This window comes from Arvicanthis niloticus, chromosome 6, assembly GCF_011762505.2.
Source record: "Arvicanthis niloticus isolate mArvNil1 chromosome 6, mArvNil1.pat.X, whole genome shotgun sequence".
Lineage (NCBI taxonomy): Eukaryota > Metazoa > Chordata > Mammalia > Rodentia > Muridae > Arvicanthis > Arvicanthis niloticus.
In genome coordinates this window covers 10,325,884-10,336,174 of record NC_047663.1, presented here as the reverse complement: position 1 = coordinate 10,336,174, position 10,291 = coordinate 10,325,884, and positions in this window count along the sequence as shown.

The window sequence follows — 10,291 nt, the reverse complement described above, 5'->3', positions numbered from 1 at the left end:
AATTTGGAGGAGAGTAAATGTTTCAATAAATAGGTGTGGGGGGCAGAATGCATGCTTTTCATTTATGAGGAAAAACGTATTTCTAAGGAACAAATAAAGGTCTAAAAGAAGAAATGAAGCTATAAAAGTAATTAGAATTAATTAAAAGCCTGAACTTAATTTAAAAAAAAAACTGTGACAGTATAAAAAGTATAAGATTTAAAATGTCAATGGAAATAAAAAGAATGAACAAATTAACGCTCATTTGACATGTATTATCTTTTGGAGTTTTCATTTAAACATGTGTCCCTCATCTGATTTATCTTAAGTGTAAACACTCCATAAAGATGGGCATTTTCCCCCAAAGTAAAAGTACAAAGTAGTCTAACCTGTTGTCATGATGCCTTAATAGAAGAGACAGCATGGAGACTTAAGTCTGTGAAAACTGGGGGTCATGGGCAAGGTCAGTGTGATGTTTGAACTTGACAGCTAACTTGCCTCATCTAAGAAATACCTAAGAATTAGTGAAGCATCCTGTGGGGTGTGTCTCTGAGAGCATTTCAAGACCCACTTACATCATGAGGGCTCTAGCATAATCAGTGGGCTAAGTAATGGATCCATAGTAAGCTGTCAATCTTAAGAGCTGGTTGGTCCTCTGGGACCTAGATGAAAGAAATAGACCACTGGATGTGTCCTTGTGACTCTCTTCCTGTCTTCTTTGTCTGTTGCCCTTCCCACTCTACTTCCTGTTAATCAAGAAGTGAAGACCACTCTTTCTCTCTCGCTCTCTAGGCCATAAATTTCTACTCAAGAGCACAGGATCATGGCCTGAATCATGTGAAACTGTAACTCAGAATAAACTTGTCTTATGTCATGTTTGAATTTTTGTTAGAGTGATAATGGAAAGTAACTAATGTAACCAGTCAGACTCCAAAGTAAAATAACTTTTTCAATTTAAAGGTAAGTTTCTATTTAGAGAAAAAATGCATGTGTGTGTGTGTGTGTGTGTGTGTGTGTGTGTGTGTGTGTGTATAATATATTATATATATTTATATTTATATATATTATATATATATATTATCATATGAAAATATAGAATTACTTCTTTTGTATATTCTTTGTGGACCTTGACCTCTGATTTTCCTTTTATTTTTTTATTCATAGAAATAACATATAAATCATGAGTTTTTTTCTTTTTTGCGGTAGCTTTCAACAACATATTTTCAATATTTAATGAAATCTGTGTAATCCATACCCCACCACCTTTCAAGAATGTATAGTCATGGGCCTGAGGAGATGGCTCAGCAGTTAAGAGCACTTGATGCTCTTGTAGAAGACTAAGATTTCATTCCCAACATCAACAAAGGATTTACCCATCTGTAAATACAGTTTCTTGGGATCCATACCCTCTTCTGCCCTTTGCAGACACTGCATGCATGTTAGTGTGCATACATAGATAAAAGAAAACATCAATGGACATAAAATAAAAATAATAACCATTTTAAAGGGAAAGGAATGAATATCTATCTAAATGTAGATACATATATTTAATGTATTCACTCATAAAACAATTCACAGATAAACATAAACTGGGTATCACATACTAGGGGATAACTGAGGTAGAAGAGATGGCTCAGTGGTGACAAATGAAGGGATAAAATATATCATAAAGAGTATCACTAACTTTCAAAACTGCTATAGCTTTTATTATAAAAATGCCTGTTTTAAGCCTGTTTTAAAACCTTGTCTACATTCTAAAGAATGAGTCCTAAAGAAAAGAATACATTTATAAAATAGAAGATCTACATTCAGTCCACAGAAATTCCTAAAATATTTTTGGCCATTTACTTAACACATAGTCTTATGCCCTGGTTTGCCTGGTCTCACCCTTTGTGATGCCTCTTCTCTTGGCATAACCATTAATGGTGTTTCCTTTATTTCCCAGAGAATCTTTGTTTAGGTCAGATAATATACGTGGCTATGCACTTTTAAACAATATGATGTGTATGTTAAGACCTCACAAAGCTTATTTTTCTTTAATTTTTTGCAAACCAATAGTATTGAGTAAGCAACTCAATACTATAAATTTGGTATCTACTATGCACATGCAAAAGTGTATATTATGGACATGCATTTTATTTTACCATAGTTGATGATACACATGTATAAGTCAATAATGAAATTTACTCTGCTGCTCTTATGCTGTCATCTATGTGTAGATACTTTTAAAGAACTTTTTATATACATATGCATATACATATACATCATATACATATACATTATACATATATATCATATACACATACACATATACATAGATAGTCCTCACACATTTCTGAATGTATACATTATTAATCAAGTAAGAGTTTCATTACTCAATAGTCACAATTGGTTGTTCTATGAGAAGCCTCTGTAAAAGACTCAATACCCACCTAATTCAAATGGCTTCTATTTGGTCCAAAGAAAGCATGTGCTTGAAGGGCACATGTTTGTTCTGATGCTGTGACAACCACTTGGCTCCTCTCCTCTGCTCCTTAAGCTCCTTGAGGATATAGAAAGCTCAGCTTTCGCTTGTTAATCTCTGTGTCCCTAAGCTTTAAGTGAAGCACTTTGGACTGTCTCAGACATCCAGGACATGTTTATAACCTTCTAATAACCATAGGGGAAGTAGTTCCTCATCTTTGAGTCGTCACAGACAATTACAAAACCAGAATTTACACATTGGAAAAAATGGTTATTATTTTGAGAGAAACAATGCAAATATTCATGTCCAGATGCTGATCAAGTTTATGTCTCAGTCTTACTGACACTCAAACTTGGTAAGTTCATATCTCATCTCAAATGATTCTGCTCCTTTCACGATTGACTTCTGTTTTGTGCTCAAGATTGTCCTAAGAGATCTGAAGAGGGAGGGTGACAGGAAGAGGCCCATCAGCTTTAAGAGGGCTGTTATATCAAAGAGGACTCCATGTCTTTTTGGTTTTTGTTTGTTTGTTTCTTGGTGTGTGTGTGTGGGGGGGTTTCTTTGACTCTTTTGGGGGTTTTGCTTGTTTGTTTTGATTTTTTTTATTTCTGAGAAAGAAAAGAAGAACTTGAAGTTGGATGGTAGGAAGGAGGAGAGGATCTGGGAAGAATTGGGGAAATGACAAAGAATATGATCAAAATGCACTATATGGAAAAATTTATAATTTTCAAAAGTAAAAAAAAAAAAAAACCTCACATTTTTAAGACTCCAAAGCAAGTCCTGTGTTTGTAGCCTTTCAGAAGCAACACACAATGCTGACGCTCTGGAGGCACTGGTCTGCACTGGAGGCCATGAAGAATGAAGCAGGCAGGTAAGAAAGTAGAACATAGGACGTAAAACCAGAGTGGATTGCTTTTGCACAAATGCCTATATAGACAAGTAAGGCTAACAGATATATTTAGATTGAACTTTAAAAGACAAAACAAAGAATAATATCACACACACACACACACACACACACACACACACTGTCCTCTATCCTGCTAGAGAGATTAGATGTGGCTAGAGTACTTATCGTGGCTATTCTTCTAGTGGTTATTTCCAATGTCCTCATTAGTAACTTGAACATCTTAAGACTGTCCATAGGGGGAATAGTAAAGTTAAAATAACTGATTTTGGGATACTCTCATTCAGTTAATCATACAGGCAAAGCTCACCATGCAAATAAATTCCAGGTCACTAATGCCAGGATTGGTATATAAGGCATAGTGCATATTATACCCAGGAGGTTCAAATGTTGATCTTCTGTCAAACTTCCAATCCTGGTGGAAAAAAACAAAAAACCAAAAAACCAAAAAACTTATGGAGATGCCCTTGGAGTAAGCTAAATGAGAATGTATAGCTCAAACCCAAAACACTGATACTGACAGAGAATGTTTCATTGATTGACTAATCTCTTGTCTTACTTTACTTAAAATATTGTCTATATAATTTCTACCTTCCATTAGAACATTTTTTTTACCATAAAGACAAAATAATTTTAACAATACCATCTGATTACTTCTTTGTTTAAAGTCATTTGTTGACAAAAACACTATTGGTTGCAATATATTGACACTAACTTCCTTTTAATTTTGAACCAGATTGATCTTATACACAGGTTTGATTGTAATGTGAGATCTATATATTGGTCTAGTAAAAAATTCACTTCACTGTCCATATTAAATGAAATGTTCTGCCCTGTGAATTTGGAATCTACGATGATATATTTGTGGGAAACCTTTCTAGGTTTCCCTGCCTTGGAAGCCTATGTTCAGTGTATCTTGCTTCTGTATTGATTAAAGACTCCAGGCCAAGCCTGGAGTGAACAAATAATCCCGTCTGATTCTCTTGATGTCACTACATTACCTTCATTTGTTTGTTTCTTTCCTTTGATTCTACTGTCTTCTTCAACAATCTACCTAAAAATATTACCTGAATACATTGATAACATGTTGACAAACAGCTTAGGTGAAATGGTAAGTTGTGATTTCAGTAATTCACAAGTGGAGTTTTAGGCTACACTTAATAATGCCTTTCAGGAATGAGACACATTTTGTCAAAATTAACAGAATAATGCAGAGACACAAAAGTTTTAATGTGTGTGTCTATGAATACGTTCATGTTTGTGAACATGTGTGCAGGTGTCCATACAAGTAGAGGCCACAGGCTGATGTACCATGTCCTTCTCAGCAGCTTTCCAACTTAATTTTTGACATACGGTTTCTCATTGAAGCCAGAAGTTATTGATCCATTTAGGCTGATTGATCAGCAAGCACCAGGATCCTCTGTCTCCCCAGCGAGTGCTGGAATTACGGTAAGCTCCACAGAGTCTGATTTTACATGGGTGGTAAGGGTTGAATTTGCTTTGTAGAGCTAGTATTTTCTCAACTGAGCCAAGGACCAAGCCTAAATATGAAAATATTAAGTTTTCATTTCTCACTGTAGTTATAATGTTTTATATGACATGTCAGCTGAGACCCATGTGACATAGTTTCTTCAGTTATGATACAGTTAGGCCATGCCTCTAAAGTGAACCTGACCCTGAGTATCGTTTTCAGATGGATTATCTCAGCTCCCAGCTTTGACTATTCCCTAAATATTACAATCCCTTGTCTGCTGCAATAGTACGTAGAACTAACAATATAGGGAGCATCTTTCCAAGATCTTAAAGGTCCTGAAAATATGTAGACAATGCCAAAGTAATTTCAAATGGAGCAAAAAGATAAATCCCATACACATGGAAGATTCTAGTACATCATCCAAAACGTGGAGCTAAGACAATGAGAGTTTGCCATTGTTTCATTTTCTCTATCCCTCTTCTACATAGACACCTATGTGGACGACTCCAAGAACATCCCTTGCTTAGATACTAGAAAATCTACTTTGCTTTTGATATTTATGTTTGATTTTCTAGGAGTCATATGTACTTCCAGCAGGGTGACATGAGCTTATATTATTCTGAGCTGACTCTGAACTTGGGTATAAAACAGAAAGTTGGTCCTCATTATCTAAAGACTCATTAAAAAAATGAGATAAGCATAGTTGGGAACCTATTGGTTTCCTTCTCTGGAAAATTTAAGTGGGGCATTTCTACTGCCTTTGTTACTGTCATTCAAGGTTCTGGGAACTGAGTCCAAGGTCCTGTGTGATCAAGCAAGTGCTCCACTGAATTCCGTCCCTAGCTTGTAAGTTGTGCCATCTGTTTGCCCATTATGGTTTACATAAGAATGGCCCTTATAGGTGCATGTATTTGAATACTTACTCACCAGAAATGGAAGATTTAGGAAAAATTATGAGGAGTGGCCTTATTGAACTAGATGAGGTCTTGTTGGAAGAGCCAAATCACTGGGCCTGGACGTGGAGGTTTCCAGCTTTAGTCTCTTACTCTGTGCCTACTGCCTGTAGACTAAGATGTAAAGCTCTCAACTACCGCCATGCCTGCAAGCTTCCCATCATGGTAGTCACAGACTAGCTCTCTAGAACTATAAGCAAGCCCCAATTAAATGCTTTCTTTGATAAGAATTGCCTTGCTCATAGTATCTCTTCACCCAAATAGGACAGAAACTAAGACACTTGTAAACACAAATACTGTGCTGTACTTTGAACCCAAAGTAACCAGTAGTGAGAGGTTAGACCTGTAATCACATACTCATATAGCTATTCCTTCAGAGAAGTGCATCTCGCTGCCTAGTTTAGAGACTTTAAAGTCTCAACATGCATGTTATCCACCCAATTAAGAGACACAGAGTTTAAATGCATACAAAATAAACACATAAATCTATGAGTAAAGCTAGTTAACATGCCTAAACAGTCTAAGCACAAGATACTGGCTCCCTCTCAATGATGCTAATTACAGCATGGATCTATAATCTGGGAAGCATTACTGGTATTATTCGTTAGTCTTATTCCAAATCAAATTATGAACAAAACTGAACAAGTTATAAAACCCTGACTTTTCTCCATATTTGCTAATGGTGATACAGCGTCTATTTTAAGTGCCTTAGCTCCTACTAATGTTAACAAAATGTTTTGGGGGAAGTGGCTTTGTAAGTGGGGATGTTTCATTGGATGAAGGGCACATGTAGCCACAATAGGTTCCCAGACTATTCCAATCCTTGGATATACATTTTTTTTCAGCTACAAAATGAAAAGTGTATCAATACTGATATATATCTTAAGCCTCCACCTCAGTGATGAAGCTTGGAAAACACATGCAAACCTAGGTACACATAGCTGGTGCTGCACACTTTCGGTAGAACTATAGATTCAGGATCTCTAAAAGCAACTCACTTGCAAAGTTTCACTGCAATCTGCGAAGGAGAAAGAATGTCCACGCATGTAGCATAACTATGTTTTTCAGCCACTCCAAGTAAAGCAATAGCTTACTTAGGTAGGCACCTGGAAGACCAAATATTGCTTTTACTTAAGTGAATTAGCAATTACAAATCAGGAAAAAAATATTAGGGCCAACGGAGACCTGATGCCTAGGTGATGTTTTCCCAAGTTGGGCCTTATGTGGACCATGGAAAGAATGTGTATTATGCCCATATTGTGTGCCCCCACTACCCCCCTACCTAGTTTATGAAGGTAATTAGTACTTGCTGAAATCGGACCTCACACTCACTGTGGCTTAAGTCTCAAGTAATGGTTCCTGTGCAGAATACCTTTGCACCTCAGTGGGGAAACCTTCCCCTGACAAGGATTAACCAATTAAATTAGAAATTTGAGTTTCTGGCATAATGTATTTTTTCAGAGGACAAGAGAGTTAAGTTGACTGAGTTTATGTAGGGCAGCTATGGGAAGAAGGAGAAGGGGAAACAGAGATGGGTACCCAACTGCATCTTTATTTCTTCTTCAGTAGACTCTGTGCTCTAGAGCCTGACTGGGAGACTGGACTTTCCTAAATTGCAGTCACCCTGAAATGTTTCGACAGGAACCATTACAGGCCTGTCCTGGCTTGCCTTACAGAAACATATTCCCACAGAGAGAACAACGGAGCAGGTTCAACAGCAGGTTACAGACTTGTAGTCAGCCAGACACTGACAGTCCTCACAGGCAGTTCAGGACAAACACAGCTGATTGTTATTAGTTTTTGACAGCACTATTCTGACACCAATCATCCTAGGCTGGTTGTCTCTTTATTCTGTTGCTTATTGTTACCCGTGTTCCTAATGAGCTACATACAATGTAATGCAACATATCTATATATGTTCATATGTTTACACACATGCACGGGATAAAGTAATTTTGTTGTTATTTGTTTATTTTGCTTTGCTAAGCATTTTAATTCTTTTTATTGATGTTCATCAACATATATTAATTATACACAAGAATGAGTGTCATGATATTTTCAGGCAGATATATAATGCATTTTGGTAGTATTCACTCCTGTTACCCTCTTTTGTCCCCCTCCCATGCCAGCTGATCTCTTGTTGCGAACCATTCTCCCTCCTACTCTCATGTCTTTAAAAAAAAAAAAGTACTATAGAGAAATTTGCACTGTCTGTATCTTTCTAAAAGGCCCTCCCTGTAAACAGAACAGATCCTCATTTCCCCCTAGGTAGGCTAGTCCATATACCACACACCCCATAAACAAGACTTGGGGGTTGGTGTTACTCTAATTTTTCCCATTACATTCCGATAACTTACCAGATCCACAGACTTTTATTCTTGTCTGCCTTCTTCACTAGAGGCTGAACATATTTAGAACTAGCAAAGGCCCTGACATACAAAGCTCTGGGTGAAGGAAGAGAAGTAGTGAATTCTTGGCTTTCTTCTGCTAAACACGAAGCCAGCAGTAGTAAGTCAACGCTCTTGGATGTTTGGAGCGGTTGTGACATCAAGAACCTCAAAAGCTGAAAGAATAAGGCTCCAAATTTACTAGATTTTAAGGATCTAGTGCTGCCCCAAGGAAGGGCCCAGAGTTTGGTTTAGAAGAGCCACTAAGGGGATGGAGACCTGGAAAATCACACTAGAAAAGAGAAATGGGAAAGACTCAAGTTCTGAAACTGCTCTAAAATGGGATCTCAGGAGACACATATTATTAATCTCTCTATTATGCTACATTCTAGGCTCAGATAAAAAAAAATAAAATGCATAAGGAGAATACACTTATAAACTGGTGATGGGAGACATGGAAAAGCAACCCATTAAGAATAATAATCCATGAACACTCTTACTTTGAGAATTTAGATTTTCCTGACCCAATCCCTTCCCAGCACCTAAAAGGGATTTTTTTTAATTAAGAGAGAGAGAGAGAGAGAGAGAGAGAGAGAGAGAGAGAGAGAATATTAAACTAAATTGACTGAATATCTTAAAATTTTCAGTAAAAGAAACAATGGAGAATAGGAATAAGTCCCACCCCACCGCCTTAGGACCCATCTCTAAGCCAGAGCAAGTGTGAACAAAAGGAAATTCTATTAAGCAGTTCCCTAGGATTGTGCTTCAGATGCATAAGTAGTTCCTTGGTGTGCTCCTTTGGCCTGTGGTACAATTAATTAGGCCATAGTTGTTTATTTTGAGACATTTAACTAGAGACCTTCTTGAGAGAGAGGCCTTCTCCCATAGTCATTCTTGCTTTCCTCTAAGTGTGGGAACCTTTATCTAATTGGATTGACTGTAAGTGTCCTGATCACCGAGTGAGCTGGGCAGGCAGCGAGGAAACCAGGAACATTCACATGGAAATGAGCCTAATTACCCAGCATCCATGCATCTAATGACTGCACCTGCAGGGCCACAACAACCTCCCTTTAACTCACTTTCACAATTAGAAAGAGCAGCTGCATTCGATTCCACAGTTAGAGTTTAAAAATCTGTAATGATCCCCAACAGAATAGGGGTGCAGGGGGTGGGGGTGAGGAAGGACAGGATTCTTCCCCCTTCATATGTCCTTCCCCAGCCACCTGCTGATTGTGCTAATCCGGGAGAGTCTTGGGCACTGGCACACAAGCTTAAGAATCTGCAGCCAGTCCTGGCTATGTTCCCCAGCCCCATCCTCTCCATGCCATCTGACTAGGATTAGAAGTTCTCATCTGTCAAGACTGATGAAGACAGTGATGGAGATTTATGATGAGAAGGGTCAGAAGAATTTATAGACTACTCACACTTTACTAGAAAGAGAACAAATTGCGTGTGTGTGTGTGTGTGTGTGTGTGTGTGTGTGTGTACTCATGTAAACATGGATGTATGTACATGTGTGAGTCCCTACATGCATCTTTAATACATACACGCTGATTTATTATAAACACTAAAACATGTAATTATGAGGCTGATGGTTCACAACATTTGAAGTCTACAAATTGGAAAGCCAGGAGAATTTACGTATAGGTAGCTTTTTTGCTGGAGATCATCAGGTTTTGAGTCTGTGGAAGAACCAAGTTCAAGGTTCCTCAAAGGAAGGAATCTGATGCCCTACGCTCCATGGCAATCAGGCAGGAATGGTCTCTTATGCAGGGAATACCAGCATGGTAGTTGTATTCCAATGCTCAGCTGACAAGATGAGCTCAACCTGAATGAGAGAAAGGCCATCTTCCTCCCTTAGCCAATAAATTTAAATGTTAAACTCATTCCCAAACATCTTCACCTAATATTTGACCATAACCGGGTACCTCACAGACCAATCAAGGGATCAAGTCAGTATAGAAAGTTAATCGTTGTGCAAGCCATTTTCAAAGTTATGAATGGATTGCTCGTGAATGGATCCGTAGGATTAAACAATACCCTGAAAATCAGGTGTCTTTTTTATTTATCCATCCCCCACCCCCGTCCACGTTATCAGAACCCTCCAACCCTCATCTTCATTTTCCT